Below are 22455 nucleotides of genomic sequence, written 5' to 3' on the forward strand. Positions count from 1 at the left end.
GGAGACGCCCAGTGTGGCGTCTGTATCTGACAGGGAACAGACCGGCTCAAAACCAGCCTGAAAGGCCACCCTACTAGGAAGTGGCCCCTTTAAATCGCTGCTCTCTGCCTCCAGAGCAGATATGTGCACTCTGCTGCCAGCAGCAGCCAGCAAACAAAAACAAATACTCATTGAAGAGGGGGAGGAAGAGACTAAAATGCAGATTTGAAATGTTCTGCTTCCTCAGCTCAGCTGAAACCGGAGCCAAAACGAAGGGGAAAGCTCCTGGATCAGGGAAGAGCCAAATGTGAGTTTTTACATATTTACGTAGCTATACATATATTTAAATATGTAAATTTCATATGATTCTATAATGTACATGCACCCATTTTAACACTTTCCTTCGGATGACTGCATAAAATCCAACCGGAGATGAGTTCAAATTATATAACAGATTTTGTTTTGTTTCTTAACTCGACCCAGGGACCGGTCAAACGCCACTCGACACTGATACGGGAACAAAAACTCAGGCAGAATTTGGGGATAAGAAAAAAGCTGACGTTATATAAGAAGAGAGGCCCTATCCGACCCATGTGGGATTTTGAAAGACAAAATGTAAGGTCCTGCTCCTTTGTTGTTCACAGTTTGTAGAGCTCAGCATAAGAACAAGGATGCTAATCCACAGAGCAAATTAGTGTACTTCACTTTAATGCCATTAGACACATTTAAATTCCATTCGAGGGCTTCCAGAGTTCATTTATCCACTTCCCAAATGGCTGGATAATTCGGGACAAGAGGAATCTTTTCTGAAAAAAAAATCAAGCACTGGAATGGCAGTATTCCAGCAGATCAGAATCTAAGTGCACAAAGGAGCTAAATGGCTATGCGAGTGAAAAACGCATTGCCATTTGCCTCTTAGTTCTGACTGAAAATAAACACGTCAGAACATAAAAAAGATCTATCTGGTTTCCTGATGATGAAACCTCTTTAAAAAGGAGACATCTCCTGAATATTCAAAACAATTCATACCATAATATGTTGACGATGACGATTTATACCAAAAATAAATAAAATTCCTAAAATCTCCTAAGAAACCTTCTACTCCCAAAAGCCTACCCCCAAAGAATTCTCAGTAACCTAGGTACATCAACTTAAAACCCACTCCCGGCACTTCTGTATAAGCCTTAGCTCTTATTTACACTAACTCTCTTCCCCTCTTCAAAGACCAGTGCTTAGAACAGTGCTTTGCACATAGTAAGTGCTTAACAAATGCCTTCATTATTATTACTGAGAGCTCACCTCCTCCAGGAGGCCTTCCCAGACTGAGCCCTCCCTTTCCCTCCGCCCCTCCTCCCTCCCTCTAATCTACCCCTTTCCGCTCCCCATAGCACTTGTGTATATTTGTATATATTATTACTCTATTTTATTAATGATGTGCATATATCTATGATTCTATTTATCTATTTTGATGGTCTTGATGCCTGTCTACTTGTTTTGTTTTGCTGTCTGTCTCCCCCTTTTAGACTGTGAGCCCGTTGTTGGGCAGGGATTGTCTCTATCTTTTGTCGAATTGTGCCTTCCAAGCGCTTAGTACAGTGCTCTGCACACACTAAGCACTCAATAAATATGATTGAATGACTGTATATCTTCATTTATCTGCACCTTCAATTATATATTTACCTATTATCTCCTGATGATATTACTGTAAATAATTCTGCCTGTCTCTCCCCATTAGATTATAAATTCCTTAATCAATCAGTGATATTTACTGAGTAGTGATACTTACTGAGTACCTGAGTGCTAGGCACCCTAATAAGCACTTGAGGGAGTGTAACAGTAGCAAAACACACATCCCCTGCCTTCACGGAACCTACAATTTAATGTAGGAGACAGACACAAATGATTTCCAGATAGTGAAACCTGGAAGGAAGAACAAGGATAAAGCAGAAAGCAGTACAAACACATTGGGATGAAGCAGCTGCACAAAACACTGAATATACAGATGAATATGAGAAGAATCTAATTTTTTTTAAGATGCTGTCAGCAAAATGGTGTGACGGCCTCAGTGAAGGTCTCACCAAAATTTCTGAAAAATCACCATATAGTTAGTTGTCAGGGTAATATTCTTGAACTACACATGAAGGGAATTTTGTATTGTAAAACACATGCCTTGACTGACACTGCACGCAAGTTCGCAATCACGTACTCTTAACTTCGCACTGTGTTCTATCCAGAAAGACGTGATGTTGAAAGAATCAATCATTGATTAGAGGAGCAGTGCGGCCTAGTGGAAAGAACACGGGCCTGGCAGTCAGCGGACCTGGGTTCTAATCCCGCTCCGCCAGTTGCCTGCTGTGTGACCTTGGGCAACTCACTTCTCTGTGCCTCACTGCAAAATGGGGATTCGATGCCTGTTTCCCCCGCCCCCACGTAGACTGGGAGCCCCATGTGGAACACACACTGCCCGACTGTGTCCATTAAAATGCATCAATACCAAACCATAAAAGACATCTGGATTGAGCGTTCCCAACCTGCTCCCCATTCTTTACATCTAATTAAATTATTTCCCATTTCATAATATATCGAATCCGTGACCTTACTTTATTCGACTTCTCTTCTATTTTTTTTCCCAGTAGATCAGTATTATCTATTTAATCGGTGCATTAGTAAATGTTTTTTGTTCACCCATTCTCCTATGAGAACTATGCATTTTAGATAGAATGTTGTTAGGGAATTACAGAATGCCACCCATCCATCTCTGCATCAAACAGAAACTCCTTACCACTGGCTTTAAGGCACTCTCTGAGCTCTCCCCCTCCCTCCTCCTTTACCTCTCTGATTTCCTACTACAACCCAACCCTCACACTTAGCTCCTCTAATGCCAACCTACTAACTGTACCTCGATCTCGTTTACCTCATCACCAATCCCTTGCCCAAATTGATTCAGTCGTATTTACTGAGCCTTTACCGTGTGCAGAGCACTGTACTAAGCGCTTGGAAAGTACAATTCGGATCCTCCCTCTGGCCTCGAATTCCCTTCCCCTTCATATCCAACAGATCGCTACTCTCCCCATCTTCAAAGCCCTACTAAAAGCTTATCTTCTCCAAGAAGCCTTTCCTGACTAACCTCTCGTTTCCCCACAAAGTCACCTATGCACTTGGGTCTGCATCTCTTAGGCACTTTAATATTCACCCTAAGCTAACAGCACTTACATACATATCCTCATGCTTTGCTCCCTCCCCTACGTATAAATTTATTTTAATGCCTGTTTCCCCCTCTAGACTCTAAGCTACCTGAAGGCCTGAAGGATCAGGTCTATCAAACTTTCCCAAGCTCTTAGTAAAATACTCTGTACACAGTAAGCACTTTGGCACTGCTATGTGGATGAGTCCCAAATCTACCTCACTAGCCCTGACCTCTCTTCTTTTCTGCAAATCTCAGGATTCCCCTGCCTCCAATCAATCAATTGCATTTATTGAGCACTTACTGTGTGCAGGGCATTGTGCTAAGTGCTTGGGAGAGTACAATGCAACAATATAACAGGCACATTCCCTGATATAACAGGCACATTCCCTGCCCACAATAAGCTTACATTCTAGAGGGGTAGAGAGACATCAATATGCAAAAATAAATTATGAATATGTACATAAATAAGTGTTTTGCGGCTGGGGGCGAGGATGGTGAATAAAGGGAGCAAGTCGGGGCGATGCAGAAAGGAGTGGGAAAAGAGGAAGTGAGGGTTTAGTTAGGGAAGGCCTTTTGGAGGAGATGTGCCTTCGATAAAGCTTTGAAGGTGAGGAGAGCAACTGTCAGCTATAAGAGGGAGAGCCAGAGGCCAGAGGCGGGACACGGGCAAAGGGTCAGCGGCGAGATAGATGACATCGAGGTACAGTGAGTAGGTTGGCATTAGAGGAGCGAAGTGTGCGGGCTGGGTTGGAGTCAGAGAGTAGCGAGGTGAAGTAGGAGGGGGCAGAAAGGGGTAGGAGGGGAGGAGGTGGCAAGGTGATTGAGTGCTTTAACGCCGATGGTAAGGAGTTTCTGTCTGGTGCAGAGGTGGATGGGCAACCACTGGAGGTTCTCGAGGAGTGGGGAAACATGGACTGAACATTTTTGTAGAAAAATGATCCGGGAGGCAGAGCGAAGTATGGACTGGAGAGGGGAGAGACAGGAGGCAGGGAGGTCAGCAGTGATCAAGGCCGGGTACGATAAATGCTTGGATTAACGCGGTAGCAGTTTGGATGGGGAGGAAAGGAAACATCCAGTACATCTTCACCAATATTCATTCAATTCATTCATTCAATCATATTTATTGAGTGCTTACAATGTGCAGAGCACTGTACTAAGCGCTCAGAATGGACAATTCGGCAACGGATAGAGACAATCCCTGCCCAGTGACGGGCTCACAGTCTAATCGGGGCATTCTTCAATCTGCCCAAAACTGACTTCCCCATCTTCTCTCCCAAATCCTTTCTTCCTCCTAACTCATCCCATCAATAACGTTGATGGCGTTAATAATAACACCACCCTCTCTGTCACTCAAGAGGAAGAAGGGGAAGAAGTGCCTGCATCTGCAGCCCTGCAAGATTCTAAGAGCAGGCACATCAAAGCAGAGGGATCATTTTAAAAGCTCTCCTTCCACACAAACAGAAAAGCAGAGGTAATGCTTGGAAAAAATTCAAACAAAATAGCTCCTTGAACACCACCTTAGAGTTCATGGAAATCCATATGCAATCATCTATGCCACCACCACTTACAAGCATCCACAGCAAAATTGATCAAGAAATCTTCAAGCTTTTTAAAGCTGAAAGGAGAAAATAAAATAAAACTAGAAATACAAGTCCTTGCTTCCCTAGAAAAAAATTCCCATCTGCCGAAGTAGTACAATGCATCTCTTTTGAAAGGCTCAAAGTGTCAATCGATTCATGTCACATAGCCGAGGGTGATTCAAACGGAGGTAAACATCGGGCTGACCAGGACAGGGAAGAGAAAGGGAACAAGGCCTACAGTGTGGCTGAGGATCTGAATCAAAGTCTGTATAGGAAAGTTCAGAAAATGGAAAAGGTTTAGGTGAAGCTCTTTCCAGTGTGGGTGGCTCAGCCCATGGGGTTTGCCCTAGATACAGGTGAATTACAGAGGAGAGGCAGAAGCAGCAAGAGCAACATGAGGAGGGAGCATGCCCAAATTTCATTCATTCCGTCTTATTTATTGAGAGCTTACTGTGTGCAGAGCACTGTACTAAGTGCTTGGGAAAGTACGTTACAACAAACAACATTCCCTGCCCACAGTGAACTTACATTTATCCTCCCCTTACCTCAGCAGATTGTAAATTGTGGTTCGGTGACTCCACTGAAGGTGTAGGGCATCGGGGAAGGCAGCAGGGTCTAGCCAAAGGAAATAAATTAGTGGCATGAGACCCTTCCCCAAGGTTCCCATTCAAGCATCCAGCTATTCACTCCATCGTACTTCTTGACCACCTGTGTGCAGAGAAGTGTATCGAGTGCTTGGGAGGCTACAATAGAGGTGGAAGACATCATGCCTGCCCTCAAGGAGCTGACAATTTAAATAGCGGACAGAGACACAAAATAATTGACAGATAGGAGGAAGAAATGGGCAAATAGTAGAGTTTGTAAATGCTTACGCACAAAAGTGCTAGGGGAAGTTGTGAGAGCATTAAATATTGAGATGATGCAAAAATGTTGAGATGACTTTTTTATGGTAACTGTTATGCACTTACTACGAGCCAGGCCTGGTACTAAGAGCTGGGGGAGATACAAGGTGGTCAAGTTGGACACAGTCTTTGTTCCACATGGGGCTCACACTCTTAATCCCCTTGACAGATGAGGTAACCGAAGCACAGAGTAGTGACGTGACTTGCCCAAGGTCACACAGCAGACAAGTGGCGGAGCTGGGATTAGAACCCAGATCCTTCAGACTCCCAGGCCATCTTGCCCTCCCTTCCCCTTAGGCAGCGGCGAGACCCAAATGGGAGAGGAGCTGTGTGTTGAGCTTAAGTGCCTCCTCTAGACTGTTGAGAGGATGTGACCTAGGGAGAAAAAAACTTAAATGGAGGAGTTAAGATTTCAGAAGAGAGTTAAAGATGGGAAGAGATTAGATCTGGGCAACTTAAAGAGAGAGGGAGTTTTAAACTGCAGGAAGGGCATGAGGTGAAAGAGTCGAGCATGAGGCAGAGAAAAGAAGTAAGCTTGGGAGAAATGGAGAACATGAGTTAGGGTGTAATAGGGTAAAAAAGAGTGGATAGGTAAGAGAGAGAGAGAGAGCGCTCTTGGAGTGCCTTAAAACCAAGAGTTTCTGCTTGATGTGGATAGAAGTGAGTAACCATGGAAGGTTTTTGAGAAATGCAGCGATGTACTTACTTACGCCCTCCTGAGCACTCATGTATATTATATGTTCTCAATTATTTATTTTGACCTCTTGAGTTTTAAGTATTTTTATGTTTGTCTCTGCCTTGTGGGCAGGGAACATGCCAGTTCTTTAATTTGTAATTCCCAATTATAATTAACAATTGTGGTATTCATTAAGTGCTTCCTATATGCAAGCACTGTGTTAAGGGTTGGGGTAGAGAAAATACCATCAGATCAGACAGTCTCTGTCCCACGTGGGACTCACAGTCTAAGGGGGGTGGGAGGGAGAATGGGTGTTTAATCCCAGTTTTACAGATGAGGAAACTGAGGCACAGTAAAGTCAAGAGACTTCCCCAAGTGCCTAGTAGAGTGCTCTGCATCAAACGGGCACTCGAATAAATCTACTACTACTATCGCTAGACTGCAAACAGCAGAGCCTAGTGCAAAGGGCACAGGCCTGGGAGTCAGGAGACCAACCTGGGTTCTAATCCCAGCTCCACCACTTGCCTGCTGCGTGATTCTGAGCAAGCCACTTAACTTCTCTGTGCCTCCACTTCTTCATCTGTAAAATGGGGGTTAAACATCTGTTCTCCCTCCCCCTTAGACAGTGATACCCACATGGGAGAGGGACTGTGTCTTGATCTTACCGCATCCTCTAGAATGCGCACAGTAGGGGCGCACAATGGAGTTAATAGACACGGTCCCTGCCCTCAAGAGCAAGGCGGCACTAAAATAAATTACAAGTAGTGAGGAGCAACAGACTTTAAAAATGTGTACCTCAGTGCTACTATGGGAGGGAAAGGATGGGGATGGGGGGGAATGGTGTGCCCAAGTACTTAGGTGTCGTGGAAGTGCCAAAGTGGCAGAGAGATAAGAGATGGGAGATGAGTGAGATTTGAGGAGGGCTTTAAGATGGGGATAGCAGTGATCTGCAGGATGTGAAGAGGGAGGGAGTCCCAGGCTAGAATGAGAGCACGAGCAAGAGGTCAGTGGTGAGAGAGACAAGAACGAAACACAGTAAGTAGGTTGACTTGAGGGAAGCAAAGCAGGCAAGCTGGAGTGTGGCAGGAGGGGAGTGAGAATGGTGGGGGGAGAGCCGACTGAGAGCCTTGAAGGCAACAGTCAGGAGGTTCTTTCCACTTGATACGAGGAATAAGCAAACACTGAAGGTTTCTGAAGAGTTGGGAAGACATGCCAAATTATGTTTTAAGAAAAGTGATTTGGGCAGCAGAGGGAAGGAGGAGTGGAGGGAGGAGAGACCAGAGGCGGGGACAGCTGTGAGAAGGGTGACGCAGTAGTCAAGTCAGGATAGGTCAAATGCTTGGACCAGCACGGTGGCAGCTGGGATGCAGAGGAAGGGGCAGATTCTGGAGATGCCGTGGAGAAAGAACCAGGGGGATTTTATGGGTGACGTGGAAAAAGAGACTGGAGTTGAGAATAATGCCACGGTCGTGGGACTGAGAGGTGGGTTTGAGTGACATGAAAAGAAATTGGTTAGCATCCTTGCAGACCATTATTAAGGTATCTTTCAAACTTTTCTTCTCAAATTATTTTGCTGCTCCTCCTATGACCTGTCTTCCATCCCTTGAATCATTTTTGTCCCTTTTCTTGTCCTCGTTTTGTTCTCTCCCCATTTTTAAAATGATATCTGGGGTTTTTTTTCCAATGGAATGTGACCAAAACTGGATTCTAATGAGGGTCTGAGCAGTACGGAACATAACGAAGTATTATTTCCTAATTCTTAGAAGTCATGATCCTGTTGCTACAACCTAGTATCAGGTTGGATTTTCTAATACTAATTCACGATTGTGGTATTTGTTTAGTGCTCACTACGTGCCAAGAACCGTACTAAGTGTTGGGGTAGATACAAGCTAACCAGGTCCCACATGGGGCTCACAGCCTAAGTAGGAAAGAGAATAGGTATTTTGCAGATGAGGGAACTGAGGCACAGAGAAGTGAACTGACTTGCCCAAGGTCACACAGCAGACAAATGGTGGAACCAGAATTAGAACCCAGGTCCTTCGTGTCTCCGACCCGTGCTCTCTTCACTAGGCTACGCCGCTTTCTAACAACAGCACAATGACATTCAGATCCTGGGTCTGTTTCTGGTAACCTTGTACCTAGCCAATCTTTCCCTCGACTGTACTTTTCAACAATAACTGCACACCTTAGACTTGCCATTCTGTTTGTAGGATGATTTTTCTAATTTGCCTAAGTAACTTGGAGTTCTATTCTGGCTTCCTAAGTGTTAACAACCCCATCCAAACATGTTCTTTGTTTTGCTTCACCTCCTGCTGAACCGAGTCAGCAGGAGATAAACCAAAATACAGAAGAACTTATAAATCTGTTTTTCACTTCCCTGGGAGTCTTTGCTGTTAGTCGTACTGGAGCCTGGTTGCATGGACAGCCATAACTGTATTGTTGCCATTTAAGAGGGCTGAATCCCTTTAATATTCTGGCCCTCCTGTACAGGCAAATCTTTTAAAAATCTGGGGTGTGAGTAGGCCGGAACTCAAACTTGCCTTGCTCATCAATCTTGGGCCAGGCAGCATCGGGGGCAGGGCCCTAAAACCTGACCCAGGCAACGCTCTATGCTGAACTACGGAAGTTTTTAATACTTCAAAGAGATATAAAGACGGCTTCATGGGTAATCTGTTTAAAGTGATAGATAAGGTTGATATCTTCATATAGAATGCTGTGATTGAAATAAAATAAAATTTCTCGGGTTCCAATCTGTGGGAAATGACATATCTAAAGTTAGGATGCTATAAGTGTGTTCATCTACATCCATTCAAAGTCTTCATGTTAAATGGGAGGGGGAGAAACTCTAGCTTTATATTGTCTCTAAACTGTCACATCTTTGAAATAGCAGAGAACAACTCTGAATCAATGTCATTCATCTTGGTTTGCCATTAGAACAAAAAAACGTAAGACAAGTTCCCAGAGCTCCCATAGCCCTGCTTCTTAGTTACTTCTTTATCCGTGGCACCACGTGGAGCTGAGGAGACCCACAGTTCCAAAGGGTTGGCACGAAAGGCTGCCACTCTCCCCTGCTGGCACCCTCCCCTGCCACCCAAAGACATCAAAGAGACATGGCGGAAAAGGGCTGGGGAAGCTCCCGGGACGGTGGTAGGAATCACTGATCCCGCCACCGCACTGCGGATTCAGTAACGGTGCAGCAGGAAATCCAACCACCCACGCCACCAACCTGGGAACCGTCGAGTCCTTAAGGCGGCAGGACGGGCTCTGGCCTATGCCCAATTATTATCGCTTTAAATTATAATATTCAGTAGCTAGGATTTTTTTAACTGAATCAATCTGAGCTTTGAAGTGTCGGGGAGGACACTTACAGTGAGGACCATAGGGACGTGATTATCATTCTTCACAATTTTTGTTTGTATTTGTTAAGCGCTTACTATGTGCAGAGCACTGTTCTAAGCGCTGTGGTAGACACAAGGGAATCAGGTTGTCCCATGTGGGGCTCAGTTTTAATCCCCATTTTACAGATGAGGTAACTGAGGCACAGAGAAGTTAAGTGACTTGCCCACAGCTGACAAGTGGCGGAGCTGGGATTCAAACCCATGACCTCTGACTCCAAAGCCCATGCTCTTTCCACTGAGCCACGCTGCTTCTCCAAGCAAGGTACCTCCACCTTGAATAGTTGGGAAAGTGAGGCACCCAAGGTATCTGATATGCTTAAATCAACAGTGGAGCAGCCAGAACTAGGACCTGCTCTACAAAATCAATTTTAAAGAAAAAAAAAATATCACCAATAGTTTCACAGGTGTTTTGGTTTTAACCGATTTTTTTGCACTGTTAAACACTCAATCGAGTGACGTTTTCCCCCCAAAAATGATTTAAAGAGCAGATAAAAAATTTAGATGCATACAGGTTTCCATTTCCTCTGGACACTGTAGCAGTTGGTTTCCCTTTCCTCACTGTTTGACTCTAGACATATATTTTCTAGCTCTATCTGGATTCTCCCTCAACAGCCAGGCAAATGTTATTCATTTATACCCGAGCCACTTTTCAGAACAGTGACCCCAAACCTGTAGTTCCCAGACGGCATGTTGTTCATTAAGCTATCCGATGTGGCAAATGAACACCGATGTCATGGAGCCAGTGGGTGCTCAACAGTAATTGATTAGTCAGTGACCACAGATAACTTCCCTAGCCTGCTCTAACCTGGAAAAACCATGGAAACATATTCTCTGGTTAATTTGCCTTCCCTGATTCTCAAGATAACCACCCTGTGCAATTTTCCCTATTTGCTTCACCACCTCTCAAAAGTGTTAAGCCTGATCTGGAGTTTAATAGTTACAGTTTTTGGCCAAATATTTTGAATTTGTACAATGGCACAACTCACCTCTCCACCCCCTTGACCCGACCACACCACACTGGGCAGAGCCGTCACAATCTAAAACCTCTCGACCTTCAAAAGACCTGGGGGACTGATAAAAGTCCAGATTTTGGCCAGGGCAGCCGAAATGGAAAGAGCAAGAACTCTGGGAAGCCGGGGCAACACAGAGTTCAACAGGAGCAGCAGGAATTAAGTTTCAACAACAGCAGCCCAGCCATTAGCTAGCTCCCCAGAATTAGGCCACTGTTCCTGATCTCCACTGGCCCCAGAAAAAGGCTCGTCACAGGCTTCAGGCCACGCAGCTAAAAATCAATGGAACCTGCACTTGGCTGTTGCAAGTGTCATCCTACTAATGCTTCTGTTAGCTCCATTCTAAGCATTTTAATTAGTATTCTCTTGTATTGTGCTCCCCCAAGCGCTTAGTACAGTGCTCTGCACGTAGTAAGCGATCAATAAATACGATTGGCAGTATTTACTGGGCCGGTCACTCTCTGGGAGGAAGAGGAGGAGGAGGAAGAAGACATTCATTCATTCATTCATATTTATTGAGTGCTCACTGTGTGCAGAGCACTGTACTAAGCACTTGGGAGAGTACAATATAACATTAGACAGACACATTCCCCACCCACAACGGGCAGTGATCATGGATCCACTTCCAAGCGCTTAGTACAGTGCTCTGCGCAAAGTAAGCGCTCAATAAATACGCTCAAATGAATTGAACGAATGGAAGGAGCTTACCATCTAGCTGGGGAGACAGACATAAAAGAATTCACCAGTAGGAAGAATTGCTCAGATCACATTTTTCTGTGTAAAATTGAGAGCAAAAGTGCTAAGGTAGTGCAAAAGTGCCGAGATGTGGCCTGGGGAAAAATAAATAAATTGGGGAAAGGCTCCTGGGGGAGGGGAGACATTTCAGGAAGGATTTTGAAGATGGGAAAAGATGTGGTCTTGTGGATTTGAAGGGAGAGGAAGTACCTGGGAGGAGGAAGGGCATGAAACAGAGGTTGTAGGGAGGAGAGTCGATAATAAGGCACTGTGAGGTGAGCTTGGGAGACTGGAAAGGGCAAGCTGAGGTGCTGCAGGAGAAGAGAGTGGATAGGTAGGAGGGAAAGAGCTGTTGCAGTGCCTTTAAGCCAGGTTCAGGAGGCCAGATGGGTAAAAGGGAGAAAGAACAGAATGAAAAAGGGGGATGAATGAGGACAGAGAAGGGTGGAGAAGGAGGAAGTAAAGGAGGGGGAATCAAATCAATCAATCATATTTATCGAGCGCTTACTGCGTGTAGAGCACTATACTCAGCGCTTGGGAGCGTACAATATAGCAGAGTCGGTAGATATGTTCCCTGCCCACAACGAGCTTACTGTACGGTCTAGAGGGAGAGATTGGGAGGCAAAGAATGGGATGGGGGAGGTGAGAGGAGTCGCTCTCTTCTGACCCACAAATGTAGTGAGGACGAGGTGGTCCTCTGGTCCATTTCTAGCTCCAAGAGGAGGAGCCGAAAAAGACTTTCAGCCCCCATTACCCCCCGTGGAGTTGGTGCCTGCGGTTCTACCTCACCCCAACACACCCACACAATCCGCGACTCTTCTTCCTTTCTCATTCTTTCATCATTATTGTACCTGTTCATATCTATGATGACTGTATGCTTGTTTGTATTGTCTCAAGTATCTTCAAATTGAAAGACAGCCCTACTATGAGATTGTGGAACCCTGCATGGTCCTAAACTTGGCAACTGAGCCCAAACCCAGGGAATCCTGAGATTTGGGATTAATTAACCGACATACCCAGAGAATGGCCTCTTTTATCACAACAGCAAATAAAAACGCCACAAATAAATTCTCACATCAGCTCAGCAGGAGAGGAAACTGCTGGCTTGGAAATGGGAACATTTTAACCACCCTCTTCGACCCATTCAGTTCAGAAATAGCATGCAGGCAGTGAGCCCTGACAGCAACAGGAAAAGGAGCTGCACTTCCCTATCTCTTCCCTAAAAACCATGACTCTCCAACCTCCATGGAGCTAGTGAGAACTGTGTCCCCGCCCCCCCCCCCCCATGACGCACTGTGGCAAAGCCACCATCTTGAAAAATACAAATTTTATCACAGGCTTCCTCGATCAATGGTGGGTCTGAATTTTTAAATTCAGGGGGCTTGAGGCACTGTCCAAGCTCTGTCTGGGTTTTTGTTTTCCCATTTTTACCTGGTCTGTAGGTTGCTCAAGCATAGAACTCACAAGTTGACCATATCTACTTTAACTTGTTCCCTTAAGTGCCTTGCTAAAGAGTTATGGACCCCCAAGGGTAGTGTGTGTGTGTGTGTGTGTGCACATAATAATAATGCTGATATTTGTTAAGTGCTGACTATGTGCAAAGCACTGTTCTAAGCGCTGGGGAGGATACAAGGTGATCAGGTTGCCCCATGTGGGGCTCACAGTCTTAATCCCTATTTTACAGATGAGGTAACTGAGGCACAGAGAAGTGAAGTGACTTGCCCAAAGTCACACAGCTGACAAGCGGCAGAACCGGGATTAGAACGCATGACTTCTGACTTCCAAGCCCGTGCTCTTTACACTGAGCCACGCTGCACATGTGTTTCTGTTTCTCCCACCCCACCCCGACCCAGACTTGAAGTAGCAGTCTGGATCACCAGCTCCAAACCTTCAAACTTGCTGGCAGGCTCCTAGGCGGCTCCCCAGGCTGGGATTGCCTGCAGAGTGAACATTTATGAAGAGGACTGTAATGCTGCAAACCAGAAGGAGAGGGGGAAGAGAGGGACTTACTTAAGTCAGAAGGGGAAATGACAAGAGATTGAGACTGAAACCCAGGCCAGGGCTGGAAACAGAGGGATAGAGGGATCAGACAGACTGTGAGCCCCACACATTATTCCGGTAGTGCCATACTATACCTTGAAGCAGCATAGCCTAGTGGAAAGAGCATGGGCCTGAGAGTCAGAAGACCTGGGTTCTAATTCCTTTTCCACTCTTTACTTGTTGTGAGACCTTGGGCAAGTCACTTAACTTCTTTGTGTCTCAGTTTCCTCACCTGCAAAATGAGAATTCAATACCTGTTCTCCCCCCACTTACATAGTTAGCCCCATGTGGGACCTGATTATCGTGTATCTCTCTCTCAATACAGTGCTTGGCACCTAGTGAGCATTTAACAAATACTACAGTTATTACTATTATTATTCAAAGAGTAAAAGCATAGATTATAAGCATCGACAACACTTTTTTTTATTGCCAGGCCAGTTCAGAAGGTTGAGAAAGAGGGACAAGGATGGACCACTCGCCAAATCTCGGATGGACACCACCGCCACCCCTGCCCAGAACTCCTTCTCCACTGGGATCCTTTATGGTTCTTCTTCCACCTGGGCTCCTTATCTACGGTTATATGTCACCACTCTAGAGCCCTGAATTCCTACTGGTTTCACTGAACCCTCACGGTGGGAGAGAGACCAAAAAAAAAAAAAGTGGAAACACTAGTACTGGTGGAGGAAAAAGGATCCTGGAATAACAATAAAAACAGTGGTGGTTGATCTGTATTTAAATGCTAGCTGTGCCAGGGATTGCTGATCCTCTGCAGTTTGGCACTGTGAAAATTTAAAAGAAGTCAAAAAAATACACTCTTCAAGTTGGTGAAGGAGGTTAGCATCAGAAGAAACAGTTCCAAAAGGCACATACACAAGTAGAAGCAAAAGTTCCTAGGGAATCCCTGTCAGTTAACACAGACATATAAAAGGAGAAAAATACGAATTTTGAAGCTTTTCAATAAAAAATACAATCATGAAAGTATTTACTCTAAGCAATTCACATCACCTATACGAAGTCTGAATTAGTTTTAGGAGGCATATTCGAATGTATTTTTTTCCAATAGATTTAAAAATTATTCTTTTTGTTTTAATTTCTGGATGTCCCTACTCAGGATCTCCTTCAACAATCAATACATTTTAAATCACATAAGGAGTTTTCATGTTGAGAAAAATAACATTTAAGGTGTAATTATCAGGTTTTTATTCATTCCGGCAAAATTTGATTTAAATTTCAAAAAGTTTCCCAAAATGTGGGTTTTATTTTACCTTTTTATTTTTATAATCCCCAGACAACATCACACATTCGGCAAGTGTCACTTGGTGTTTGCTCGACATTGCAGCTACCTGCTGGCCTACAGAGCAATGGTAAAGCAACCTTGCTTAGTTTAGGTACTGGAGGACTCAAACATCAATCCAAAAGTCAACATCCAAATCTCGGTTCTGAGGGGAGGGCATTATATTGAAACAAGAAGAATGAGAGGATTCACAGAAGAGATAAAGCAAAAAATGACTACAGCTGCAAGTTGCCCAAAGAGACTTGAGACTGGGAGACAAAATTGAATGGAGAGACAAAAAAACACCCAGGAAGAAATGAATTTTTTGAAGAATTTAGAAGTGACCAATCCTTGCTGCTATTATATTCTAAAACATGTCACTTGTTGATGACAGTGACGATATTGACAACTCATCATCTAAGTGTATTACATTGACTTGAATTAACTGTGGCTCAATTGGGAAGAATTAACAATAATAATAATAATAATGTTGGTATTTGTTAAGCGCTTCCTATGTGCCAAGCACTTCTAAGCGGTGGGGTGGATACAAGGTGATCAGGTTGTCCCAGGTGGGGCTCACAGCCTTCATCCCCATTTTACAGATGAAGTAACTGAGGCATGGAGAAGTTAAGTGACTTGCCCAAAGTCACACAGCTGACAAGCGGCGGATGTATGGACATTAGAACCCATGACCTCTGACTCCCAAACCCGGGCTCTTTCCACTGAGCCACGCTGCTTCTCTGAATTAGAAAATCAATATATCCATTTGGCAGAAAAATCTGAAGAAACACTTAAATTCCAAATGATGTTTTCGGTTTTCATCCTAATTTTTCAAAGATGATAATCAAAAGGGTAGAAACTGTGACACAGTGGATAACGTCCTAAAAATACATATCCTGCGTATACAGAGCACTCTCAGAAGAGCCTCCCAGTACAATAGATTCAGAAGAAGTACTATGTTGCTCTCCGGGCCTCCTCCACTGGTTTGGATGGAAATAGATAAGACATTAACTTGAGCAACTTTGTGGATGGATCTCCACTATTCCATCGAAGGCTTTAAGAACCAAACACGGCAGAGTCTATTACCCTTTTGTTTATATAGTCTAAATATGCAAAATGTGAATGTTTCTCATAGTTTTACCTTATTGCATTGTTTTCATGAGCAAAGGAGTGTTCCTTTGACTTTTTCTACTATTTAGAAGTTGTGGAATGAGCAATGCTCTCGTTGAATTCAAATTTGCTTTAAGGCTGATAGATTGGAGAAGAGTGTCAGAGTTTTATAATAGGATGTCCTCCGAACTTGGTAGAACCTCAAAAAAAATCAAGAGCTCAAATCTCTCCTCTTTTGTGGGGCATGTAAATTCAGGTTCATCAAGTCATGTGGGACAAAGATTTCACAGACTAGCAGCGAAGGTGATCTGCCTGTTTACAACAGCTCTGCCTCACGCAGCCCGGTGGAGGTGGATTTATAGAGTCTTCAAAGTTCAGGTATCTTGGTTTCACAATGGAAGTGAGAATGCTAACACTCTTCTCTGGCACTTCATGAGAGATTCATAAAAAATATTACAAATGATGGATCACGGTCACCTAAATAAGGACAAATATAGGTCAGGAGAAAAAATTAAAGTTTCAAAATATGCACTGCCGTAATTTTAATTTTACCAACTTTAAGTTTTCAACGGCACTGATTCCGCTATTTCGTAAATACTCGTATCACAGAACGGGAGCCTTGTAGATTAGATTTTTTTTTAGAGGTTTTTATCCTTGCCCATTTTTTTTTTTAGAAGTTGGGCCACGAAACTTCCATCGACTTTCCCACACTGACCAGGGGAGCGCCGATGCGCTTGACGGCTGTGAGAAATCAGCCGCCCGACAAAAGCTGAGCATTAGCACTGGGAGTCATTTTGCTTCCATTCTTATCAAAATTTTCTACCGGTCTTTATCTTGATTTCTCTTAGGGACCGTCTAATTTCTTTCAGGACCGGGGCCTCTGATTCTGAGCTTAAAGGCAGGGCTGTGCATTTCCCACGTCTAAATTTAGGTTATTGCTACTCTGTGGGCATGGTAAACTATTTTTTTTTCCCCTTTGGAGGGTCAGTCACTGAACCTACGATAAATGTAAGAGAGTCATATGTAGTTAAATACCTCCTTTCATACTGCAATAGTAAACTGTGGGCCTCCCATTTTCGGATTCGTTCCGGGGTCTGGATGGAGCAATTGAAAAGCAGTAAGTAGCCAAAACCCCAAGGGGGGGGGGGGGGGGCAAGAAAAAGAGCTCATGGATGCCCAAAGGAGCAGATGCACGAACAAGGAGAATGAACGGTTCTCTCAAACCTTGATCGTTACCGGTTGCTGGGCTGCACCGGCTGGGGAGGGGACCCGGCTCCATTTCATTCCATCCACACCTCCACGACCAGTAAACCGATGGTGCCCTCGGTGCCCTTTCGTTTTCCATCTGACTGCTCCCCCCTGCCCCCATGATCTCATTTCCCTTTCAGGAACCGCCACTTGACAATCTTCAGATTTCTCCTGCGAGTAACTGTGTCCGGCCTATCCCCCGGGGGGCTTTAGCGGTCTAAAAGACGACACTCGCAATCCCCCGAGGCCCGGGTCAAGCGAGGGTTCAACCCCTCCAAGTGTCCTTTCCCTCTGATCTCTCCCCGCTCGTCGGGGAGCCGAGGACTTGGTTATTTCGTCTTGCCTTCGCGGTCGATGGGGGAGGGGGCGGGGGGAGGGGCGGGGGCAGAGAGAGGCGAGGGGAGTCCATAAGCACGGACATCGCATCCTTCACCCGGGGGAAATCCCCAAAGGAAAAACTGACGGTCCCAGATCGCGCTCTATCCACGGACGCACCGACCCCAACGTGTTCGTCTCCTACACGGAAGTTGCTGCAGGCTCCGCCGATCGAGATTCCGTGGGTGGTCGTCGTTGTGACAACTTCAAACGTGCCCCATACCGATTTCGGCCCTTGGCAGGAAACACGGAAGGCGATTTTCGGCAGGCGAGCCCGCTGGGGCTCATGCTACGCACCCACCCGGCGAGCCTCTCCCGGGCCCCTCGGAGTCGGATGCTCCGGAGGTGAGGTGGGGAGGGAAAGGGAAGGCAGGAGACAGATCGATCGTTCAACCCTCAGAATCTGCCGGTCGCAACGTCAGAAGACTCGCCGGCCGCCAACTCGCCCGTGCAAACCCATTACGAAACTAAAAGTCACCGGCACACTCCTTCCCCTCACTCCCCGCCCTCGCACCCCTCCCCCTGACCCCGCTTTCTTCTCTCTGGAGCCGAAGGGGGAAAAAAATAAAAATAAAGGAGTCCACTGTCTCCCTGACGGCAATTAATTCGGCGTCGGCCGCGGGCAGAAGAAGGGAGAGCGCAACAGGATACAGTCCACCAGACAGTGAGCTGAAGCGGACAGAACGGTCAAGAAGAGTTTCCACTATAACCCAATACCGGAAACGGCAGCGGCTAACATGTTTGCAGAAGTGCATATATCTATATAGTTTTTTTCTTCTTCTTCCAAGACATCCCGCTCTGTAATATCGGCGGCGGGTCCATCCGACCCCACGACTGGGGGGCCGGGGGGTGAGGGGAGGAGGGGGGCGCAAAAGGGGGCCGGGGAAGAGGGTGGGCGGGGGGGGGAGCGGGGAGCCTTTACTTTTCTTTCCGAGCCAGCGGTACTTGTAAAACCAGCGGCGGAAGAAAGGGCGAACGTCTCAGAGACGATCCAACAGCCACCACGAAGAGCTAACCAAAACAGACCTCCTAGACCAACGGCAGAAGTGCAGTATTCGCATCTGCCGGGGAAGAAGCAACCCCGGAGGGACCTGCCCGTACATCCATCGATCAATCGGTCGTATTTATTGAGCGGGTACCGTGAGCGCGGGGCGTTGCGCTAAGCGCTCGGGGGGGCACAGGCATCCTCCATCCCACCGCCTCCGTACAACCCAAGCCTTCGCGAGCACCCACACCGGACCCGTACAGTACTCGCTCTTGATTCGGAAACGCCTGCGGAGGCTTGCATACATACCGTCTGGGGAAAAGGGAAGGAGGGAGGAGGAAGGGCCTCTTCTGCCCGGGAGAAACGGATCACATCTCGGTCCCTGGCTCCGTCTGCTTCCGAAACCTAAAGAGAGCAGCACCGCGGGAGAAAAACCAAAACGGTCAAAGGTGGGAAGGTGGAAGCTGTCCGTTTTGCAAATCTCCTCCGTTTTAAAGGACCGGGAGCAGAGGAAGGGTCGAGGCGGGGCGGAACGTACAAGGATGTTTCGGCTCCAAGACGGGGCAGAAGTTAACTGTCACCGGAAGGATGGCACGGGGGCAAGGTGCGAGGAGGGGAGAAGGCGAGAGCTGTCCCCGTGCTCTGATCGCCTCCGTCCTCCCCGACCCGGGTCCCAGGAAAGCGGCTCTGCAACCTGCCAGGTGCGAGTGACAGGCGAGAGTACGACATCACGGGGCGGGGGAGGGGAGGAGGAGGGGAGGGGGGGAGGACCGGCGGCGGCCGGCTACTCACCCACTGCCGCCTGCTAATCTAGCTCTTCGGCCCGCGGACTGAAAAAGCCCGTCCCGCCGGGTCGGTCTGTCCGACTGTCCTTCTCCGCCACGGAGAGGGAGGGAGGGAGGTGGGTGGGGAGAGGAAGAGGTACGAACCCCTGGCCAAGCCTGCTGGGAGGCGGGGGGAATCCCGGCGGGTCGCCCCTCCTCTCCCCACCTCCTTACGGGGTGGGGCCTCCTGGCCGGCCGTCTGTCTGTCTGTCTGTCTCTGCGGGTTGCTGGTTCACGTCCTGGGGAGGTGGGAGAGAGGGTCGGTTTCGGCCGGCGGCGCAGATGCCGTCCCCACCCTTCGGCCCCAGTGCATTTCCCCCCTCTCCCCGGGGGTCGGGCGGGGCCGGGGGTCTGAATCGGGAGGAGCCGATACCACCATCCCCCCCCCGCGCCCACCACCACCACCGTCCGGTAACTGTCAGGGCCACCAGGACTAGCTGCCGTTTCCCCCTTCTCTTGATCACTCTCCCTAGCTCCTTCCTCCCCCCCGCCCGCCCCACCATCAGGTTTCTTCGCCTCTCTCTAATCCACACCACTCCTACTCGGGCTAACTCGGTAGGAGGAAGAGACGCCGGGAGCCCGTCGCCTTCCCGGCTGCCGCCACTTCTTTTCCTGCTGCTGCTCCTCCGCACTCCAGACCCCAACTGTCCCCCTCCCTACTCCTTGTCCGCTTCCTCCTCCTCCTCCTCCTCCGCCGTTCGTCGCCCTCTGGAGGAGGCGGCGGGGGGGAGGGAGTGTGCGCGCGCCCGCCCGCGCGCCTCGCCTCGCTCCCGGCGCGCGGAGCTGAAGCGGGTGGGGAAGGCGAGAAGGGTGCGGGGCTCGGGCGGGCGCGAGCTCAGCTGGAGGCGCGCGCGTGCGCAGCCGCCCGCGGGAACGACTGGGGGAATTCCCGGTCGGCATGACCAGTGGCCGGGCCCGGGGCGGCGGTTCGGAGCCGGGACGGCTGGGAAGAGCAACGGGGAGGCGGAGGCCCGATCCCAGCACGGAGCGGGAGAAACCTGGCCTCCCCGCGCCGCCCCCACGAGGAGGAGGTGGAAGAGCGGGCCGGGCCGGGGGCGCGCGCACGTGTGTGGTAGGCTCCTGCCGCGGGACCGGAGGGGAGAGCAGTCACTAGTGGAGCGGGGAGGGAGAGAGAGGGCACTCACGGCTTTCCGCTTGGCCCCGAGGAGGGCCGCCGCAGTAGATCCTCTCCCTCCCTCCCGCTCGTTTCTTCTCTCTTCTCCGACCCTTCTGCTTCCACTTTCACATCCCCGGGCCTCCGTGCCACGCTCCCCCACCCCGCAGCTCGGCAGTGGGAGGAGCGGCACCTTATGCCAGCGCCGTACACGCTTGCACATGTACTGGACTCAGTTTACCGCGGCGGGGAGCGCCTGCCCTGCATTAGCCCGAGCCGCCCCCGAGCCGGTTCGTTTCGGGGCCGGGGTCGCGAAAGTTCATCGCGGACACACGGCGCCGAGGGAGATCGCTCACTATCGCAACAGCCGGACGCCGTGCGGGGAAATGGTCGTTGAACAAGTGTGGAGAGCAGTTTGGTCGAGGCCGCCACTGCGGCCACCGCAACATCTTTTGTGTCGCGCGTTCTTAATTTGAAAGCGTCTTGGCAAATAAAAACGATAAAACTCGTGACAGACGAAAGTATCGGGCGGTTTTGTAATAGAGACACCACCGTGACTCTATTTGCCAACCACTGGTCTGAGGGGAACGGTCCTGCTGCTTAAAATATAAAGAAGATTATGCAGATTTCCTTTCTTGCTCTCTAGATAATAATGTTGGTATTTGTTAAGCTCTAGAGTCCCCCCATACACAGACAGACACACACACACACACTCTTGCTTCTCCCGGACAGACACATGTGCTTTTGCGATCAGGCAATGTATAGGTTCTGCGGCGTTTTATACCTGCTGCAATTAACCTTCCATAAATTAAGATTTCCCCCATCTTTCCTTGCATCAGATACTCTCCGCAAAGACCACGACAAGATGGCAGGTTACTTGAATTTGAACAGTTTCCCTCTCGTTGACCGGTCAGGGAGTGCAAACACTCACGTTCCTTGGAGAGGCAAAAGTTTGAAGGCGAGCCCCGTTCCTAACCCTGACCTCATACGGGGCCACGGCAGACAGACCACGATGACCGTGTGTGTTTTTAATGACCAGTAGGGGAAATGAGGTGATCGGAGAGGAATACGGTTCCAGCGTGTTCCGCTCCCGCCTAGGCTCTTCGGAGGTAAAGACCATTATCTATCGTAAGCTTTGTAACCCCCAAGCACACAGGACAGTGCTCTGTGAGTGCTCAATCGATATCTGTTGATGATTGCTCACCAGATGCAAGTCGTTTAACGGTATGAAATTGATTTCAAAGTAATAAAGAATAGTCAGAGTTCCCAGACTAAATAATTTACATTTCTGTTGTTGCGTTTAATCCTAATGGAGTCTTAAAAGCTGATTTATATACCGACGCCAATGTCTGATGGGATAAAAGAAAAATAGCCTTGCTCTGATATATGGTGTTTAGAATTTTTAAAGAGCCACTGAAGCCATCGTCTCTTTGAAATGGTTCAGTCCTTGGGCGAAACTGTCATAAACATTATGTATTTAAAATATTTTCGGCGTTTAATCGTTCAGAGGCACTCCGAGAACCGGAACGATGTTTTGAGTTTTCTAAATTCCCTAGAAAAAAGCAGCTCATTAATAAAGGTGAGGGTGTCACCGATTTGGTGTTGACCCAGACAGGGCAGAGGGAGTGGGTCTACGAAGGCTGGGAATGGTGGGAGTAGCTAAAGGAGAAGGGAGAACAGATATTTGAATCCCCATCCAAGCTCCTCGTGGGCAGGAAACGTGTCTGCTAACTCTGTTATGTTGTACTCTCCCTGTAACGTCATCTGTACAATGGAGATTAAATCCCACTCCTTCCTACTTAGTCTATGAATCCCATGTGGGACAGGGACTGTGTCCAACCTGACTATCTCGTATACACCCCAGCGCTTAGAACCGACCTGAATACGTAGTAAGTGCTTAAATACCAAAATTACCATAATTAATCAATTAATTCTCCCAAGCGCTAAGCTCTATACAGACTAAGCATTCCATAATGATTTTATAAATGCCCTGCCCACAGTGAACACTCATTCAGTGTC

At 47.6% G+C, this 22455-nt stretch overlaps 1 protein-coding gene across 10 annotated transcripts in view; it reads right to left on the bottom strand.

Moving 5' to 3' along the window:
• JAK2 (Janus kinase 2) overlaps positions 1–20544 on the bottom strand; it is a 176188-nt gene extending 155644 nt beyond the window's left edge. The window contains exons 1-4 of one of the 10 annotated variants that reach the window (XM_029056380.2): positions 19823–20014; positions 19291–19561; positions 19037–19192; positions 18808–18903 (exon numbers count right to left, since the gene is read on the bottom strand). The gene's annotated coding sequence lies outside the window, so the exon portion shown is untranslated. Of the gene's footprint in view, positions 1–18807; positions 18904–19036; positions 19193–19290; positions 19562–19822; positions 20015–20467 lie in introns of those variants that run through there. The other 9 variants (XM_029056389.1, XM_029056386.1, XM_029056385.2 and 6 more) reach the window with 9 other exon arrangements.
• Between the last annotated feature and the right edge of the window lie 1911 nt (positions 20545–22455).

The sequence above is a fragment of the Ornithorhynchus anatinus genome, chromosome X5 (assembly GCF_004115215.2).
Source record: "Ornithorhynchus anatinus isolate Pmale09 chromosome X5, mOrnAna1.pri.v4, whole genome shotgun sequence".
In the NCBI taxonomy this organism is placed as follows: Eukaryota; Metazoa; Chordata; class Mammalia; order Monotremata; family Ornithorhynchidae; genus Ornithorhynchus; species Ornithorhynchus anatinus.